Source organism: Miniopterus natalensis, chromosome 1 (genome assembly GCF_054644295.1).
Source record: "Miniopterus natalensis isolate mMinNat1 chromosome 1, mMinNat1.hap1, whole genome shotgun sequence".
In the NCBI taxonomy this organism is placed as follows: Eukaryota; Metazoa; Chordata; class Mammalia; order Chiroptera; family Miniopteridae; genus Miniopterus; species Miniopterus natalensis.
In genome coordinates this window covers 131,863,334-131,885,399 of record NC_142081.1, presented here as the reverse complement: position 1 = coordinate 131,885,399, position 22,066 = coordinate 131,863,334, and positions in this window count along the sequence as shown.

Here is a 22,066-nt window from a genome sequence, read left to right as displayed (position 1 = left end):
GAATGCTGGGAAGCACCCTCCCTGCCCCCCCTCATCTGACTCATATGACTCAGGGTGACATCACCTATGCAAACCTGCACCAGCAGGAGCCAAACCTCCATAAACAAGCACGAGAAAGCAGCCTCAAGCCCACCTTCATACAAATATAATAGTTCAGAAGGAACAAATCTAGTCTCTCAATTGAATTCAACTTGTCAAAATCCCATAGAAGACTTTACTCGGTGAGACCTGTTGTGTGAGTAGCCACACCCTCAGATTGAGAGAAAATGGCAGTGACCTGGGACGGCAGCACAAAACTGATCAAATTTTCCCAATACACCACTTGGCTCCCAAAGAAGCTGAACTGATTCTCAAATTACTGACCTTTAGAAATGTTTAAAAATATTTCCTTCATGTTATTTAGGATTTACTATTCTGAGATGGCTACCAGTTCACTGGAGAACTGTGTTGTTAAGAGATGATGCATATCTGGAGAGGCTTTCAGGAAGCGTAAACCAGAAAAAAATAGCTCCTGACACTTTGTCCACAGATATCCAAAGGACTTTAGAGAAGGATATGCCAGGAGTGCTCTTCATCCTTCTGCCCCCAGGCCTCAGCAGGCGGTTTCCTTTGCTTCTGTTCAGTTATATGCAAAGGGAATTCCACGTTAGCTTATGATGGAGTTGCTGGGCCAACGCTCACAACAAAAAGCTAGAAAAGATGGACAAGACCCAAAAACAAATGAACAAATAGAACAAAGATAAATTTATAAATAAATAAAATCTGTTTGAAAGCATTAGAAACTTCAAAAGCAGACAGAACTTGAGAGAACAAGATTCAGAGAGAGGGAGGGAGGGCAAGAAGGAGGAAGGGAGAGAGAGAATACTGGTGGAAATAAATCATTTATTCGGTGAACTTCTATTTCCCTGAAGGCATTTGTTGACTCTTAAGTGGCTCAGGACTGGAAGCTAAGAGGCCAAGCAAAACCAAGAAGAAATCCAAATGCAGAGCTTTTGGACATCTCACAGGGCTTGGGAAAAAGCAAACAAACAAAATTAAAACCAGGGTTTTACTGCTAAGGATGTCAGAATTTGAAGGATTGTGTTTCTGCACCAGTATTTTTCTCAAGTTATCTGCTGGTTTTTGCACAGGGTAAAAGCTAGGAATCTGCACAGAAAGCAGCTATAATCGGAACAGACCTCAGGCATGCCACTGGTACTGAGTCCCATGAAGACATAGTGATCTTGACATGCCTTGTCTCTCAATGAGACCCCACAGACACTACCATAGAAGAGGGTGTAGCAGTCAAATAAAAGCTGAAACTGAACTCTGGTCAGAGAGACTTATTCTTGGATTTAGATGTTGGGTCCTTTTTCTTGCTCTTTCAGCAAACAGGGAGCCTCTCTTCCAGAGAAAGCAAATATCATCCACAGCCTCTATAATTTTTTTCATATAAAATACTCATTCTTCAATAAAAAATTACTATGCTTATCAAAAGATGGTACCAACAGAGAAAAGAGATAACAAAAAGAGAGCCACAAATTATCAGACAGAGACATAAGAATCCAGAGTGAAAAGCAAGACTAACTTTGGCAAACAGCAAGCGGGCCTGTGGTCACCACTAAAGCTGGGAGAGGCCTCAGAGCCCCACTTGCAATTGTTAGGCCTCTAGAATTTCTAGGTTGTTGGTTCTGCCTTGTACTTGTGATGAAGCAAAGGCAATACAATGTCTAATTAGTCACTGAAATCATCTGCTAATATCTTTTCAAATGTTAAAATTATTGTTATTCTTACATCCAGGGTGTGGTGGTCAATTTAATCTCATCCTAATATGGTGGCTGGGAAGACAAGTGGGTAAGAAGCAACTAACTCGATTTATTCCTTCTTTTTTATTTTTATTTTCTGTGAATAAATGAAGTTTATATGTATCCATGAAGCCACGCTCTCTTCTTTTTCAAATTATCAGTAGACACTGAGGGCTTAAGGGAAAAGTCATGTCTTTTTTGCCTCTGTGTCACAATGCCCAGCACAACCAGCAAACGCTTGGTGAGCTTGACTGAACATACTGTTGACATACCCTGCGCCACTGACCCTTCCTGTACAATGAGATCCTTTTTTACTAGATAGATAGATGATGACATAGATAGATGATTGCTAGATAGATAGATAGATGGTAGATAGATGATAGATAGATAGATGATAGATTAGATAGATGATAGATGATAGATTAGATAGATGATAGATGATAGATGATGATAGATGATAGATAGATGATAGATGATAGATAGATAGATATAGATAGATAGATAGATGATAGATAGATAGATAGATAGATAGATAGATAGATAGATAGATGATAGATAGATAGATAGACAGATAGATAGATGATAGAGATAGATAGATATAGATAGATAGATAGATAGATAGATGATAGATAGATAGATGATAGATAGATAGATGATAGATAGATAGATACATAGATAGATAGATAGATAGATAGATAGATAGATAGATAGATAGATAGATAGATAGATAGATAGATAGATAGATGATAGATAGATAGATAATTCCTGTGGATAAATAAACAAAGATATTTGATAGAGAGACAGTTATAGATAGATAGATGGATGATAGACATATAGATAGACGGATGAATGATAGCTAGACAGAGTTAGATAAATGCATATAGACAGACAGATATAGGTAGGTAGGTAGGTGGATGATAAATAGATTTAGATAGGTAAGTAGGCAGGTAGTTATGTAGATAGAACACAACACAGAAACATTTACCTGTCAGAGCTAGAAGGGTATTAGACTCTCACCTACAGTGTCATCACCCACATGAGAGCTCCCACCTTTCTTTGAACATGTCACATATATTTATAATTCTATGCCTGGCCACTGTCCTTCCTTTCCCTGGACGCACTTCTACTGGTTCCCTGAACTTTACATTTAACAGTCTCCTCATTCTTCAAAACATGGCTCAATAAAAATCTTTTTCTTCACCTGCAAGCAAAATCAATTACCTTTTCTCTGCTACTTTAATGCTCTGCAAATATCTCTGTTATGGCAATAATTATATGTTAAATATTCACTTGCATTTATAAATTTTACATTGTTAGGAGATCTTTTGAATTAAGCGCAATATTAATTTAATGATTTAGTAGGTAAAATTTGTGAAGCCTTTGATTAATTTGCACACCCTAAACACAAATGTCCCTGAAAAATCTCAGATTTCCTGTTTGTATAACTTGATTTAAATTCATTTGGTAACCATTACCTACGGAGTCATTACATGGTGCTGTATTTTCTATATTTTGGGTCAGCCAGAAAGACCTAGGGTACTTTATTCATTTTTTTTTATCTTTTAAAAGTCTGGCATATAATGAGTGGTCATATACTTTTGATGTGGACCATGAAAACCCAAAAAAAATTGCATATCTAAGGACTCAACTTGACCTGTTTAAAGAAGAAAACTGCTTGGGAGAGGCTTTTTGGTTGTTGGTGTTGGTTTTGGGTTTTTTGTTTTTTTTTTGCGTTTGTTTGTTTTTTTAAATAACAACAAGAAGGTATTTAAGAATTTGGGAAGTTAGACTCTTCTTCCAAGTGCCCTGAGGGAGCCTGCAGGAAGGCTGGCACCCACCCAGCCTCTGCAAGAGTGCTGCTCTTACATTTGTCTGGGTGGGGACCCAAAAGGCCTTCCTCCCTAGCTTCCTTGACACTTAGCTTCAGTGCATTCCTAAGGAAGACATTTGTCATGTGTCAGCTGTGAGCCATGAGGGGTTCACCTGCAAGTTAAAATCTGGGAGAGGTGAAAAAAAGTGAATTCCAAAGACAAAATAATTTGACCCCAGATTTTGCTGGAAGTATCTGGTATGTAAGATATGCACAGCTGAGTTTTGGGAAGTGGCCTATGCCCATTAATAAAAGGTGTGAACCTTGATGAAGGCAGGAAGCCACAGAATATCTCAGAACTCAACCCCAAGGGGGGATGTGCTGCTGGGACCATGGCACATGGAACAGCCTTTCCGAAGGGCTCTCTGTCCTCAGGCAAGTCATACTATGCAGCTGAAAGTGAAAGCCATTGGACCAGATCATCTGTGTTAAGCTTGGAATTGCACAATCCTTGTGTAATGAGGGCACAGAAACTGCTTTTCTCCTCTGCTCTATTTCGTCTCCCCATTTGCTCTTATTTGCTGGAAAAGGAGGCGAGTGCACTGGCTTTATCTGATTTGTGTGCATGCTTGTGCAAGTGTCTCATGGGTGCTGTCCACTGCCCTGCCAGGTGATAGGGACTCCTGGACCCCTGTGGGTGGAAAGCAGCATCCATCCTGACTAGGAATGTTTCCAAAAATGGCTCTAGAATATTTCCCCAGTGAGTCCAGCTGTCAATCAAACAGGTTGGTGAGGGGCCACCTAAGATGTCAGTCGACTCAGGTATCTATGTTAAACACAGAAAGTATTTCATTAAAATTTAAAATGAGCCAAGCTATAGCACCAATAATCACAATAATCCTAGCTCACTTTTATTGATGTTTATCTTGCTCCTGGCCTGTTTATAAGCTTTTCACATTTATCACACCATCAACTTCTCAATAACCTTGTATTAGTTTCTTAGGGCTGCTATAACCAAATACCACAGACTGGATGACATGACAATAGAAATGTGTTCTCTCACAAATCTGGGGCCAGAAGTCTGAGACCAGGGTTTTGGCATGGTTGGTTCCTTCTGAGGAGACTCTGTTTATATCTCTCCCCCAGCTTCTGTGTTGCTGGCAATCCTTGCCTTTCCTTGACTCACAGACCCATCGTCCCAGTCTTTGCCTTCATTATCACATGGTGTTCTCCCTGTGTGTATGTCTGTGTCCAAATTTCCCATTTTACAAGGACACAGTCATATTGGGTCAGGATTCACCCTACTGACCTCATTTTAACTTAATTACCTCTATAAGGGCTCTGTCTCCAAATTAGGTCATCTTCTAAGGATTTCAACATATAAACAGGGACAGGCAGAATTCAACCCATAACAAACCTTATGAGGTAAGATCTAAAACTGATCCCAGAAGTTGATGGTGTGATAAATGTGACGTGGAAACTGAGGCACAGGGAAATTACACAATTTACTCAAATCAACAGATTAATGAAGTGGCAGAGACTCTCTACCACTCCAGCTGACCTGGGCTGAATTCATACACTTAATATTACACTCTTCCTACTCCTTGCCTGGTTTAGTGATTAAGATTTTAGGAAATAGGCCAAAAGAGGAAAGGTTAATCCTGGCTAAATTTCTAATCATTTGAGATTAAAGTTACAGAAAATAAATAGAAGTTGTTTGAAGATATTAAGCTTAATGAGAAACTTAAATCTCATTTCATGAAAATTTTATGTTCTCCCACTGTACCTCATAGTAACTACTTTAAAATAGTTACATTTCAATATAGATTCCTATTCTGGGTTTCTGTATGGCTCGATATTTCTTATATAATTGAATATTTTCTTAATAATAATGCTATGACTTCTCTCTCTTTTTTCCTCCCCCTCTCCTCTCTTTCTTTCTTTGTTTCTTTCTAGAATATCTTAAAATGTAATGGTCTGGCCAATATCACATAATTAACAGATGCCCAAATTTGTAGACTGTTTCACTAATTCATTTATGTCAACTTGAGGTAAACACAAGACAAAATGAAGCAAAGAGAAATACTAGGGAATTTTTTTAAAGTAGTGGTGCATGAGGAGCTGTAGCTCTGTGTGCCTTTCAAGCAATTTATATTAGGACTACTTAGCAAAATTCTCCTGCCTTGCCTATACTTCCCAAGGAAAAGAAAGGGCGTGCTGATTATTCCTGGATTTTATTGTTTCCAGTGTTGTTCTGAGTGTCACTCAGCAATCCCGCAATTGGTCCACAGGGTCAAGAAAAAACAGACTTTCAGCCAGTCCTGGGAGTGATTTCCATTTGTCCCCTTTCCTGTGACCTCCTTATTTGTTACTGCATTTTAAGCACATCTTACCCCCTCTGAAATGATGCAGAGCTTTGTCTCAGGGAGCAAGCAAGATTTGCTTTGCAAATAAACCAGGATACCTATTGCATGCCTTCCTTTTTATTTCCTCTGAAATGGGAGATTCTATTTTTAGTCTGTGTCTGAGAGCCACCCACTCAGTCTTTACCAGATGCGAGAGACAAATGACAAGAGTTATTCTGAGGGATGCAAAAGGCGGTCCCAAGGGTCAGCATGAGAGGCTTTTGGAGCTCTGAGCAGGAAAAAAAGCTTCCGATTTCAAATCTCAGTGTGACATTCACTGTACTGGTCTCCAAACCTTCATTTTTTCAGCCTCTGAGGGGAAATGAAATCTTTCCACCCTCAACTGTGTCTCTCATTCATAATTCTCAAATTCAGATGCAGAGACGCTCAGATGATAAACTCAAGCAAATATGCCATCCTGGCCGTGAGCCTCTGTCTCCAGGTTTCCTGTTCTGAGAATCTATTAATAGATTTCACATAAGCATCGGGAACTGAAAAGACAGGCCAGCCTCAGCACCGCGCTCTAGTTGGATATAATTTTGGCTTTTCTGCTCCCCCTCCAGGTGTTCCTATCACATGCTTGCCCAGGTTATTTCCTTATCTCCTAGCTTTCTTTCCTCCATCATTTCTTATCTGATTCTACACAATTCAATTACTCTACAGGACTTACCGTGTTCATAAATGTCTTTGCCACTCGCAGAGGAAAACCGGAGTGCGAAGTAAATCAGATCCTTCCTAGAAGCACGGAGGCGGCTGATTTACCCTGATAGGGAATCTCTTTGGATAGGAGCAACCATCTTATTCGAATTCCTGATCTAATTGCCATGGCTCACAAAATGGGGACGTTATATAAATGTGAAGTAGGATTATTTTAGAGTATTATTATAACAGTGTATTTAGTAATGAAAATGTTGAAATATTTAATATTGGTTCATTGGATACAAAGTAGATCTACTTGCTTATCCTTAATAATCTCATTAAATGTGGTTATTCTAATGCTACCCCCTAAAGCCACAGGCAGCTGGATGGTCAGATTTAATAACCTAACACTCTTGTCTTGATAGGATATAAACTGGGCCTGTCCTTTGCCCACTGGGAGGACCCCAAAAGGCAACAATTAGAATGTAAAATTGCATACTTATGGTGTTATTATTGACATACATTTTTAATGAATCCCAGTTTAGGTATACAAATACATGGGTTAGCTGACTTGCTCCTAGACAGAGTCAAGAACACATAATCGAATGGTCAGTTCCACCAGGAACGTGTCATGGAAGTCCTGTAGAGCCAGTGCACTCCACCCTCAGAATTTAAGGAAACGTTTTACCCCTTACTCCTCCTGCCAAAGTGAGCGCACACAAAAGGCAGAGGCTCCATCCCGCCTGGCTGGCTGATGACTAGTTGACGCTGCAAAGGGAAGAAGGAAGGAAAAAAAGGGTTCTAGCTACTCAATTAATTTTACAGTTTTGTCTGATCTTTAGCTATGCATTTTGTTTTCTTTCATGTTGATAAAATGGACAGCGTCTGCAAAAGAAAAAAAAGTTTCCATACATCTTTCTCCCTAAATGAATCTTTTTGTGGTTTTGTATTTTGACACAATCCCCCCAAAAAAGAGAACCAAATAGGCATAAGACAAGTTTTCAGTCTATCTTTTAAACACAACATTTCACATTTTTCACAATCAAAATAATCATCTTTCAAACATGGGTGATGTTAAAGATTAAAAAAAATTAATGCTTCACTTTGTCAAATTTTAAAATTGAAGTGGTGTTAAGGTTCACTTGCAGTTTCCTATTATTTTGCTCATCTGTAGCAAGCGTGTGATAAATGCCTGTATTCGGCAGGTTGTCTTTCATGCCTTGTACCTAGAGACATTCATGAGGGAAGTCAATTTGCTCATATTATGCAGCAAACTAAAAAGAAATCCATGATTGAATCTTCACACAAACATTTTTGAAAAATGTTTTCAAGAGAAATTAATGCTTAAATGCATGTGTTTCTGACACTCAGACTACTGCTACTTTCCTGGTTACATGTTTTCCATTAACAACACCAAGTTTTTTTCTGTAGGCACTTAAGAGCTTCTTCATTCAATGTTGCCAGCAGAACATTCTCTACACCATTAGCTTTTCTAGGTCAAACACCTCATTGACCTGGAAGCACCTTGGCCATGGGAGATTGGTCCCTTTCAACTGTGCACTATCATTACAAGTTTTCCAAGTGATTATTTCCTGACCCTTGACCTGTGAGTCTATGTGATTGTGATGGATAGGAACTTTGTTACCATATCAGGTGATTTATTTATATTGTCCTCTGGGTCTAGAGAGAAATGATCATTTCCTTGTTAACCTTTGGATTTTTAAGAAGCCGATTTAAATTTGATGATTTGTTTGTGCAGTTGAGACCTTGAGCTAATAGTTTCTCTGGATTCCTGCTGAATGTTTGTAAATCAGAGCAGAGGTTGGAGCTGGTGGTGGCCTTGCCCTGAGGCTATTGTGGAGTTCAGGGTAAAGATCAGGACCTGCATGAGGAAGGGAACATGAGCACTTAAAGTGTGTGATTCATAACGTGATGCTTCCTCTATGCAGAGAGGTCTCACCTATGCTTTCTTCTGGTGGCTGCTCTATCAGCCGGGAGTCTCTTGAAAGTGCACACATAGACCCTCGGTGCCAGAGGTAATATTTAAAGCAGTAAAGAAGGACTGTCTGTTGGTATTTGGGCTCCCCTATTTAATTTCTTTCTGCAACATACATTTAGGGTTGGAAAAGACCTGCCCTCTTAGCCTCTAGGCCTGGCCAGGATTCCCAGGCAGAGGAGCTGGTTTCTAAATGACAGACCTCATTTGCCCTTTGGCAGGGAGGTAGTGCCTAAGCAATAACTGAACTTCTGTTCCAGGCACAACCTCAAGTCCAAGGCTATTGTCTATTAGTTTGCTTCTGAAACAGGCTTTATTGCTTTGCCTCTTATGCAGAGATTGAAACTGAATTTTATCAGATATGAAGGGAAAACAGCTTTGTTTGTTTTAATCTTGATAACCCTCAAAGGGACTGGCAACAATGTGAATATCCTTAAGCCTTCAATTCCACTTTTACTTAGATTTTTTCATTTTTAAATTGTTCTCAAAAACTCTTTTTTTTCTGCCCTCTCTTTGGGAGACATTACTAATTACATTGATCCATTCTTCCCTGAAACATAATATAGAAGCAACTGGTGCTTAGTCATGGGGCAGATGTAACAATTGATTCATTAATATTTGTAAAAATCCATGAAGATAAATTGATCCATTTAAGTGCTAAGCCTGCCTCAGTATTTACGAATGATGACCTTTAGTACGTTTTCAACTTATACTTTACAGATGTTCACTGTAGCTACATAAGCCTGGATTTTTAAACAGTTTTCCTCATACTGTTTTGTTGTAATCCCAATGTAGGACAAGACCTTTCATGTTTGTTTGTTGGAAGTATTAAAAGTCATCTAGCTCCATTGCTTTCAAAGGGGCAATGTTCTAGGTTTCTTGAAGAAAAAGAAATCTCAGGCACGCTGTGTGCTTTCCTGGGAGCATTTCTTCAAGTGAAATGGACTTACACCTTCTTTTATGTCTAAATCAGAAGAGATGTGTGAAACTGGTTGCTCTCTTCCTCTCTGTCTCGATCCTGTTGAATATCTCAGTGAAAGGGCACTACCAATGAATGCATGGGTAAGATACTGTCTGTTCAGAAGCTTTACTTTTAGTATAACAAACAACAACTCTTGAGCTCCTCTTGCTCTGAGATCTCAAAACATTTCTTCTGGAAATGGGCTGCAAGGTGTTGATTTTGGCAAGGTTGGTTGTAGTCATCCAAATTGGAGTTGTTTTAGAGAGGTGTGGGCAAAGAAGGGCAAGAAATGAAGGAAATGAATATTACAAAGAATAAAGAATGTTGGGTGATTATATATGTTTATTTTCTTTATTTTTTTCTTTATCCATTCAAGAAGCAATTATTGAGTACTTAGTTTGTATCTTGCACTGTTAGTTCCTGTAAACAGAAAGAGGAATAAGTCCCTGAAATTAGGGGGTTCACCTTTGAGTCTTTGGGAGAGATGTAGAAGTCTAGTGGCCAAGCTAAAATGATAAAAGACTATATGCAGACCATGACAGCTTAACAGAAGAATTGGAAATAGAGAGGAAGGAAGGAAGGAAGGAAGGAAGGAAGGAAGGAAGGAAGGAAGGAAGGAAGGAAGGAAGGAAGGAAGGAAAGAAAGAAAGAAAGAAAGAAAGAAAGAAAAGAAAGAAAGAAAGAAAGAAAGAAAGGAAGGAAGGAAGGAAGGAAGGAAGGAAGGAAGGAAGGAAGGAAGGAAGGAAGGAAGGAAGGAAGGGAAGGAAGGAAGGAAGGAAGGAAGGAAGGAAGGAAGGAAGGAAGGAAGGAAGGAAGAAAGAAAGAAAGAAAGAAAGAAAGAAAGAAAGAAAGAAAGAAAGAAAGGACTTCCCAGTGGACTACTGTGGTAATGATTATGCCCGAAAAGGAAGTAGGAAGGGTCTCTAGCTTGGTTAAGAAAATGTTGTGCAGGATTTGAATGTGTGAGACATCAAAGTGGGACAATTTTACAGAAGTACCAAACTGACATTAAAATATCAAACTGCAGGTGGATGGATAGGGTTAGAGCTCTTGCTTGAATGGGAATTGAAGCAAGGAGCATGCATTTCCTTCCTGAGAAAGCTAAGGAGAGAAAAGCTATAGGGAAAGGCTGTGGAATGCTGGGTAGTGGGGAAAATCCACATCTTAGCACTAGAAGGAAAGGCTCTGTGGAGACATGGTGTAGGCACAGCATTCTCCCTACACAATGAAAGAGACCAGGGCATATTTAATTACAAACCCTCTTCCTTCAACTCTGAAAAATCCAGTTTATTTTTTAAATGCATAACTAAAACTGACGCTGGCTGATTAACAGGGTTAAAAAGCTCTTACCAAAGGTGCTAATATGATGTTTTCTAATATCTTACTTGGGTAGCAAACTATGTTGTGATCCTTAATTCCAGACTCCTTTTGCCAGAAACCTCCTGTAAATCCTCTGGAATCAGGTGATGAGAAGGGACAGTGAACATCCACGATGACTAATGAAGAGAGTAATTGGAACCCTGGTGATGGTGGATCCACAGCATCATACATGAAAAATATCATATTTTGAATCAAAATAAAAAAGGAAATACTCTTATCTAGTTCAAACATACAGTAGAATTTTAGTCAAAGCTAGCAAAAGTATGCATTTTGATGCAAATACATTTGCTAGGTATTGTCTGTAAAATTGAAAATGCAATCATAAGTTTTAAATAGACTTCAGAAAGGACTGGGCAAGGTTGAAAAACTCTAAAGGAATGAAATTTCACCAACTGTCCTTAGAAAAGACTTTCCTTCTAGAAAATAAGTTGGTTCTGTTCTTACAAATGGGACTTTATAGAGCAGATATTATTCATTTATTCTAAAGGCATTGAGACCATCTGCCTTTTTAATGCAATTAGATCTTAATCTTAGTTTTTACTCAACTTTCAGAGAGCATTAGGAACATCTAATGCATTCATGTATGGATCAAATATCAATTGATCAAATATACATTTGAGGAAATACACTTAATTTGTGTTTGACATAAATAAAAATATTCACTTTACTCTGCCTCATTTTCTTCCTTATTTCCTAAGAAAAACACAGTACTCAGAAAAAAATTCATACAGTAACTACTTGCTTAGGATATGTAACTATTATAGATTCAGTGCTAAAAAATAATCCAAAATTCCACAAGAGCAAGAAATTGCCTGATCTGTTGACTGATCTAATCTCAGTGCCTAGAAGAGTGCTGGTATGTAGTAGTTGCTCCATAAATGTTTTCAAAGAATACATTAATAAATGAATGAAAAATCTTATCATGATCTGATGATTGATTTTGAACTTTCCGTCTAAGAGCATGTCTGTATCCAACATTTCCTATGATGGCCAATGCTTTTAATCATTATTAATTTGACTAAGCTACAGAGGATAAACCTAAAACGAACAAAACTTTATCCAAATACTGTGTCTTTAGAGTAAATGAATGAATGAACAAACAAATGGAGTTTTGCTAGTATCATTTTTTGTACATTAAACAAATCTATATGAAAGAGTATTTGAGTTGCCAATTGTGTCTTTGAATTCTATTTCTTTTTTGTTATTTATCCTCACCTGAGGATATTTTTTCTATTGATTTTTAGAGAAAGTGGAAGGTAGGTAGGTAGGTAGGTAGGGAGAGAGAGAGAGAGAAAGAGAGGGAGAGAAAGAGAGAGAGAGAGAGAGAGAAACATCAGTGTGAGAGAGACACATCAATTGGTTGTCTCCCACATGCATCACGGCTGGGAGGGGATCAAATCTGCAACCCAGGTACATGCCCTTGACTAGGAATTGAACCTGTGACCCTTCAGTGCATGGGCCCATGCTTTAACCACTGACAAATGAAAGCCAGGGTTGTACTCTATTTCTTGAGGCTTCCAAAGATGGTATTTGGAGTCAGAGGTCAACAGTTGATTTAATAGCAGGTTGAATTTAAATCTATGAGCATTCAGTCCTTTCACCGAGGGGATTCAAGGCTTTGTGCTAGAAGACAAGAACTTCATTACAGCCATTGTTCCTCAACCACCACATTTATGAGACACTATCCAAGTTCACTTAAAATACCTGATCTATCACCAAGACCAGAACAACCATGAAAGGTAAAACAGTTCTGCCTTTCATAGTAAGAATGGATTCCTAAGCATCAGCAGAACTTTCTGAAAATACCACTTTAAACTATTGTCAACTTTGTTCTTCTACACACTTGCCAATCAAAGTCTCCCTAACATCACCCTGAGGCAACAACAGTTGAGAAGAACAGCAGATTTTCTCATGAATCTCATTCATTCATGGGAATCTAGATTTAATATTTCTCAGCAGAGTCAAGGAAAATGATCTGGTGAAAGATTTAAAATAAATAGGTATTAAGCTACCCCTCATATTTTTAGACAACTTACTGAAGTCATCCTTGCTAACCTTGTTTACTTTAATTGCTTACTGTTGAATGGAGATGGCTTTCTTAGGTACTGAGAAGCTGAAGATATCAGCATGGTTATGTGTGTAAAACTGAGTTAGATAGATCCAGTTTCCTGCCTGGGTTCAAATCCATGGTTCAAAAAGTATCTATTACATACTCAGCAGAGTCAAGGAATTTAATCTCTTGGTTCAAGGAACGTAATCTCTATGGATGTCATCTGTGAAGACAAACTGATCTAATGAATCTTAGGCATGTGGACCATCCCATATTTTTTCTGATTGTGTTCACTGTGATTGGTTGAAAGGATCAACAAAGTCCAAGAGAAAATAGTTTCTAACCTAAATTACAAATCATCCATGTAAGTTTACTTTTCCAGCAAAAAGATGCACCTGATATGATATTAAATAAATATGAGAACTATTTATCTTTGAGGGTGCACTGGGTCTTTCTTATGTATTAAGATGGAGCCAGTGCCATTCCAAATGCCCACAGGTGCACTTGCATCACAGACACATTAAAATGAACCTAACCTAGAATCTTCCTGTAGACACATTCAATTAAGCATTACCTTTCATCTTGCTATTTTTTTATAGACTATATCTCTTTTTTTAACTATATTTTTGTTGATTTTTAGAGAGAGAGGGATAGAGAGACAGAAACATCCATGATAGAGAAACATCATTGATCGACTGCCTCCTGCACTCCCCCTACTGGGAATCAAGCCCAAAACCCAAGCATGTGTCCTGACAGGGAATTGAAACGCTGACCTCTTGGTCCCTGGGTCAACACTCAACCACTGAGCCACACCAACCAGGCTCATCTTGCTATTTTTAAACCTTGTAGCTGCAAATCTTACATGGCTACAATCCAGTAGTTTGTGTTTCTGTGTCCTGGAGGCATGAGTAATGTAAAAAGTCACTGGAGATTTATAATCTCTTTCAGACAGGTTTGGTTAATATTCCTTACAGACCATACCCATTTATTAATATGTCATAAGGTCTCTTTAAGCAATAATTTTTCTCATCAATTTAATGTGACAAGACCCACAGTTCCATAGTTTCATATTATCCCTAAACCTGATTATATCACACGCGTATAATGAACAAAGACTCATTATACAATTAGTTGCTGTCCTGTTGCATTTGAGAAACTGTCCATATTATTTTACCCTGAAAAGCTTCTTTTAGAATCATAGTGACATCCTCCTGTTTTAGAATGGGACATTAGTTTTGAATGATTTTTTAAAAAATACAATGTTCCTTTAATTTACAGGCAAGTTTTACACTTAACTGCATTCACTGTACAAACATTGTTTCCCTCCAGGCAGCTCTGGTGTTATGACTGGGGCTGTAGAAGACCCCCAAAAAGAAGCAGTTGCCTTTCAGATTATAATACACTGATTTATTAGGGACAAGGCTGTACATAGGAATTTCTCCTTTTTTCACCAGAAAGCTTCTACTTTTTGTTCTTACAATCCAATTTTCTGTCTTTCCCAAGACTGCAGACTCCATTGTGACTGCACTTGGAGAAAGATAAAGGTATAAAACAACAGATCAGGTTTTAATCAGGATGATTAAGAAGTTTTTAAAGACACATTTCACTAAATGCCTATGTATTCAAACTAAAACAACATTTTGCTGAACAAAACTATTATCTTTAATGAAAGAATGATTTTGTTTTAAGTAGTGAGCTCCTTTAATTTAAAATATTGAGTTCCTTCAATTTTTGGTTAATTGGATATGAGAACTAGAGAAGAAAATATTTGGAGTTCAGAAAGCTAAGAGCTTTTAGCCCTTTAAAAAACTTTACCAAAAAAAAAAAAAAATAGGAAAAACATTGGAACATAGGTCAAAAGTATTGTTCCATTAAATTATGACCCCACGTGTCATAAATATTATAAGTATTACTTGCTTACGCATATAAAACATGGAAGGGGAACATGTAGCCCAGTGCTTGGCAAAGTAACTGGTTGGTATGCTTAAGTTTCCCGGTCCATCCCAAGATTTTTTACTGTGTACCCCAAAACAAAAGGAATAATTTCAATACTGTCAATGCTTGGACTTTTTCGCACAGGTGAACTTGGCCTGGCTCTAGCCTGGAAACACCCCCAACCCCAATGGAAAGGGGGTGAGCCGGGCCCTGCTGCTGATGCTGAAGGTGCCAAGGTTCTGTTGCTGCTGTTAAAGTGAAAGGCACAGAGTGTCTCCAGCCCTGTCCCTGAGTTAAACCTGTGTCTTTTTTTTTAATATCTTTATTGATTTCAGGGGGAGGAAGAGAGAGATAGAAACATCAATGATGAGTCATTGATCGGCTGCCTCCTGCACACCCCCTACTGGGAATCGAATGGGGATCTCCTGGATCCTCCGTCAATGCTCAACTGCTGAGCCACACCAGCTGGTAAGTCTGTGTCTCAATGAAGAAACCAAACATGAGAGATAAGGAGATGGATTTTTTTGCCCTCCCAGATGCTTTATTTGTCCATTTTCTGGTTTATTGTTGCTGCCTGAACCTTTTATTCATATGACACACATTGAATCACAGGAAAAATGTATCATATTTTTGGGAAAAGGAGTAAATGTAAAATATCAATAAAATATTTTGTTTCTTAGCTAAAAATGAGGTGCTTACATTTTACACAGAGCCTTATCTAGAGTAAATTATAAATAACATGTGAATTATTGCAAATAGAAAACCCTTGGTGTAACATAGCTTATATTTATGATGAAACAAATTATGTGTTGGAATTGTATTAGCAAGTTGGAAATATAATTTTATTAGTTCAAAGCAAGTTTTTTAAAGACTATTTAAAAATGTAACCCTCTCTAAAATGACATTATTATTTCTCCTTGCAGTGACATGGCTGCCAACATGGAATGTCCTGTCAAAAGTCTGGCTCTGTTTGCCCCTAAATTCATGTGCCTGTGACGCCCCTCCCAGCTCCTGCGGCTCAGCGGACGAGTGCAGAGTTCGAAGGTGGGTCGCAAGCAGGTGAGGACTCTTTCAGGGAGCCCAATAAATTATCTCCTGGTCCCGACAAACGGGCATTGCTCTGCCACATTCCTCACGTTCAAGCGCACCTGACAAAGCTGCGCCCACGGCCTGCTGCTGCCCGACCTTAAATGCAGGCTGTTTTCCTGACGGCCGCCCTCCTAGCCTTCACGGCCGGTTCACCTCAGCCTGAGAGTGAAATGCTCAAATTGCAGCCACACAGTGACTATCTTGACATGTGGGAATGTTCTACCCAAAGAGAAAAAATGTTTGTTTCCAGGGACCTACAAAGCAAGGGGTAACTCAGAAAAGTCTTTTTGGCCTTCCGTGTTCTTAGACTTCACAGTTCCTACAGAAGCTGTGTAGCTGACCCTGCTCCAGGTTCTGCATGAATGAATGCCACTTATTTGGAGTGTGGATCTTGGATTTTTCCTAGCTGGGCAAAATCTTTCAACCCACACCATGATCAGGAAGGTTAATGTGTGACAGCTGAATCCCCACTACCGTCACCTGCAAAAGCAGTGTCACCAGAATGCTCCACTCCAGTCTGCTAATATCTTCACTCACGGTTAATAGAGACCTGGGTCTTAGTTTTACTGCTTGACAGTCAGTCTTCCAAGTCGCCTCGGCCAGCCTGGATTGTGTCCCCAGAGCATCTGCTTTTCCCTTTCTTGACAGCATGTCATGTCAACACTATCAGAAACCATCATCAGTCAGGCACAGAAACACTCTGAATAAATAATAATAATAATACTAATAATAATAATAATAATGCATTTTACCTTTCATTTTGCATCATCTGGGTAGAAACAGATGGGAGTTGCAAAGGAGACTTTACAAGACAATAGTTATATAATTACGTAGCAGCTAAAAATTAGGAATTGTGTCCATCTTCAAGTGAAGCATGTGGTCTAAGTAGAATTTTAAACGTCAGTAAAGATATTTACCTTCATTAAGCCTTCTTGAGAGGGAAAAGAGTGATGCAGAAAAGAGATCATCAAAGTTCTTAGAGATAAAATAAGTGACTGGAAGACTGTTGAAGATTTTATAGCATCAATGAGCTGTAAGGAGCCTATCAAGTGAGCTTTGCCAGTTTTGACAGTTTTCATTCCCAGAGAAGGCGGTTAGATTGATTCTCAGTAGTTAAATGTTTCTGTTTGACTAGGAAACTGAGGTGCAGATCAAATCTGTTGAGTATTTCTTAGGTTCTGAAATTATATCTATATCTACACAGAGATATATGTTCATTAGATCCCCCAAAAACAAAGCCAGAGAATACAGTTATATCATAGTGGTTTCAAATTTAAAATTTAACAATAAAATTAAATCAATGTTTTTATTGTAAAATCATAAGCAATTATTCTAACCTTATTCAGATTATAATCACATTATATAGGAAAGCATGCTATAGTAAAAAATAATTTTCCTGTGTTGTGTTGCCTTCTTAGCAAACAAAAGAAGCAAATATGGCATATTAAATTTATATTCAAATATATTTACATATTTTTGTAGATATAAAAATTAGTATAACAAAGAAAATGCAATTGAGAGAAAAATTCTAATATTACTTGAAAAAATTTTATTTTAAATAAAGCATTTTTAAGAAAGCATTTAATACACTAATTACAAAGCATTTTAATCTGTTCATTAAGAAAAAAACCTTAAGGTTTTTTAACTAAGAAACAATTATTATACAAAGTACAGAAAAGCAACACTTTTCTCTCCAATTTTAGCATTCCAGAATATTTTCTGTTCTTTTATTCCAATTTCTCTTTCTTTAAATCAACTTATTTTGAAGAGATATAAATCTCAATTTCTTGGCAATTATTATTTATAAAGTTTTTGTAAAAACACCAATACATAGAATTTCTTTAAAGAACATTTTATTAAAAATTTTTATTTATTGATTTTAAAGAGAAAAGAAGGGAGAGAAGGAGAGAGAAAGAAAGAGAGAGAGAAAGAGACATCAACTTGTTCCACTTCTTTATGTATTCATTGGTTGCTTCTTGCATGTACCGGAGATCAGACCCACAGCCTTGGGGTATTGGGATGAGCCTCCAACCAACTGAGCTACCAGGCCAGGACAATACGTGGAACTTCTTAATACATATGCTTAACACATAACTACATATAAATATATATTTACTTTACTTTATGACAAACTTCTAAAGTGGTGATGAAATAATATGATTGTATCAGGCCAAGGATACTAAATTCTTACTAGGTGTCAAGAATTTTGTTTGTTAATGTGTATCAGCCCCACCTTGAGTCTACCCGGTAGGTCCCACTTATAACAAGAAGACATGAAAGCTGAGAGAAAGTAAAGGCAGTTCTTAGGTGACAAGACTGGTAAGTGGTATGCTCCTCCACTGCGACTTTAATCTGGAGCAAATCCCAGGAGGAACGGTCAAGCGATAATTTGAGACCATGCCCCATGATATGAGTGCTTCACAGAGAAAATGTGGGGCTCTGGGCTTTCTTTAAGTAGAACAGTAGATTGGACCTGTTCTATGGTTTTCTACATTTAAATAAATGTACCAATGGAGACATGTACTTTTAGCATAACAATATAAAGTGAATTTTTTTTAATAATCAGAGGTGAACAGGCTGCCTTAAAAGGTTTTAGGAATTATTTTTAAATGAACATGTATCCATTAATCTGGCAAATAACTACATACTGCTCAGCTTCAGTTTCAACTACCATGTAAGAATAACACTGAGCTTTCAGGGTCAAAAACAGAATTTATAAAGCTCATGTATCAAATTCATATGGATCTTCTATTGGCATTTGCTGTGCTCTTTGCCAGGTATCTAATGATAAATAAATTATATTAGCCCTACCCTCATGGAGGTAAACTTTTAGTGAGCTAAATGTTATAATGTATTTAAGAAAGAATGGATCTAAAACAACCAAGCAAATAAATATGTAATTGGAAATGTGATTACTGAAATAAAGAAAAATGACAAGACATCATGGTAGAGAAACATACTATTATGCTTCTCTGGCTACATGATATCTGAACTGAGATATGAGGAATAAAAGAATTAAAATGTAAGTATGAAAAGATGAAATAAAACCAGGCAAACATGAGCATTTCCCAAACATATGACCCAGGATGGGAAGGACCACCTGATGCTTGATGTGACTCAGGTGGAAAGGGGGAGGGAGAAGATGGCCAGAGATGACCCAAAGAGAGAGAGGGTGGTTAGTTAGTGAGGTTTCGAGGCTATAACCATGGTTTTAGCCATTAAGTGTACTGAGAAAGCTTTGAAAAAAAGTGGAGTGGAGAAAACTGATCAGAATTCGGTTTCTAAAAGATAACTCTCACTACACTCATGGGAATGATTGTTAGTTACCCAGTGTAGCCATGTGGAGACCACTTAGATGTGCTTACGGAAGTCCAGTGAGAGATGAAGGAAGCTGGGGAAGGGAGATGAAGGGAAAGGAAAAGATCTGAGGGATGATGAAGAGACGAATGACCAGGTTGCATATGAGGATAAGAATGGTGTGTCATTGGAAGAGACAAGGATACAGGGAGATTCAAAATGACTGAATTTTATGATCTCTGTGTGGAAGGGGAGCAAGCACTCAAGCTTGGATAAGCTGGATTTGACAAGTTTTGGGTATCAAGCGAAGGTGATACAAGGCAGTAGGTTTTAAAATGTGGAGTTTAGAGTTCATACATGAGCTAGGATATAATTTGAAAGTTATTAGTGTGTCAATGATAATAATGATATGGCTGAAGGTAAATTGCACACGGAGGAAAATATGTAAAAAGAGACGATGGTGAAGGGCAACGCCTTGAACACCTAGTCCTAGAGGATGTCATGGTACCATGAAGCCAAGTGGAACAGGAGCTTGAAGGGGGGGGGGGGGGGTCAAATACATCAGTACCACCTAGAGGGGAAGCAAATGAAGACTTAAAAATAATTTTTTAATTTAGCAACATGGAAGTTGTTTTGCACTGTGGTGGCATTAAAAATAATCTTTTATATGCCATTTCACTTAAGGGGACTCTAAAAAATGGAAAACTTGAAGATTCAGAAACTAAAAATAGTGATTACTTTCCATAATCATACGCTTATTATACAAGTCTATAGAGCTACAATGGAAAAGACAAGAAATCATCCAGTGAATTAATTTAGAAACAATCTGTGTTGAGGGACGAAGTAAAGTTCCAGAAAAGATTTGTATGCACATCTGCCTCAAAACACCTGCAGCAATAGGTTTTCAAATGGGATTCAAAATGTGTCACATTTAATATCAGGTCGGAAACACATATGGCATTGCCTTGTTTCCACTCATTAAATTTCTAGGTATTAGTAACTTAAAATATGTATGACGAAGTATCTTCTTATAAATTTGAGCAAGTCATTAGATAGAGCAAGTCATGAGAGCTGTTTATAAAACTGTGCTCCATGGGACTTCTTAGAACCATTTCAAGGGCTTGTGAAAGAAAGTAGATTTCTGGGCTCTCCATCTGGCCCAATAGAAATCAAAAGTCCTTAAGTGAGCTGGATTCCATCCTCATAATTTATGGAGGGTGTGTGGGGCAGTGAGCTTCACATGAAGGGGGTGAGCAAAAAGGAAGCTATGGGGTCTAGGCAAGAGTACCCCCTCCCCCACACACTGTGGATGCAGAGAGGGCTTACTCGGGGTGCAAACACCCACAGCAGGAGCCCTTTTTCACCCAGCATGTCATTTGCTTTAGCTACTGACTTTCACTTTTAGACTGAGGGTGCCACCACTTGTCCTGGCTTCTGCACCCTTTTCCAGCTTCTGCAAAACTCCTGCTCTGGTTCATCTGTTAATACACTCTACTCTCTCATGATGTACTAGATATATGTAAAAATCTCTGATAAACTGAGGCCTCTCTGGACATTCTTCTAATTTTAATCATCACATCAAAGACACTTTTTAAGAGAGAGAAGGTAAACCAGTGTCAAAGTTTTTGCTCCACTGTTTATACATTTTCTTCAAATTGTTTCAATGTATCCATCTTATGCAACAACAAGTTAGCGTGGGTGACTGATTTTCTAGGACTATCAAAAGTGTTGTGTTAGCCAGGGTCCTCTAGAGAAATAGAACCAATAGGACATATTATAGTTAAACAGAATGAGATTTATTATGAGAGATTGGCTTAGGTGACTAAGGAGGCTGGGAAATCTTTGGATCTGCCATTCTACAAGCTGGAGGCGCAGGGAAGCTGGTGGTGTAGTTCCAGTCCAAACCCCATGGCTTGAGAACCAGGATGCTGGTGGTGTAAGTCCTGGTCCAAGGACAAGAGAAGACCTTCCCAGTTCCGGTAGTCAGGCAGAAAGAGCAAATTCACCCTTCCTCAGCCTTTTTGTTCTATTCGGGCCCCCAAGGGATTGGGGGAGGCTCACCCAGTTTGAGGAGGGTGATCTTTACTCAGTTTACCAATCCAAATGTTAACTTCATCCAGAAACAGACACACCCAGAAATACTATTTAGCTAAATATCTGGGCACCCCATAGCTCAGTCAAGGTGACACAAAATTAATCATCACATCCCACAATCTAGATGTCAAAGTACACAAAAAGGAGATCAAATAAAGCCCAGGTAGAAGAATAATTCTGGGAGAGGACTATAGGTGACTTCAGGATCTCATTGAAGGAGAAAAGGCAATCCTATATTTCTGAATGGAATTATTTGAAATGCTTGAAGCTCCTGAAAACACTATTTCCTTGTCTGATTTTAATCTATTGCAGATAATGCCATTCATGACATTATGCAGTTATTACCAGTATCTCTGATTTAATGAAACACCTTTTGGGGTATGAATTGGAATCATTAAATCACACGGAAACAAACAAACAAAAAAAGAATAAGAGAAGCTAGACTGGGTAAAGTTGGAGACATTTCCATTAACCACACCTATACTTGCTTCATGAAATCTTTTTAAACAGGAGATCAAAGTTAATATCGAGCACTTGCCATATATCATTGCAATCATTACATTTATATAAGAGCAGGATTCAGTTGAGTGTTAGGTAATTTTGTAGTGCGAGGTGAGGAAAATTCA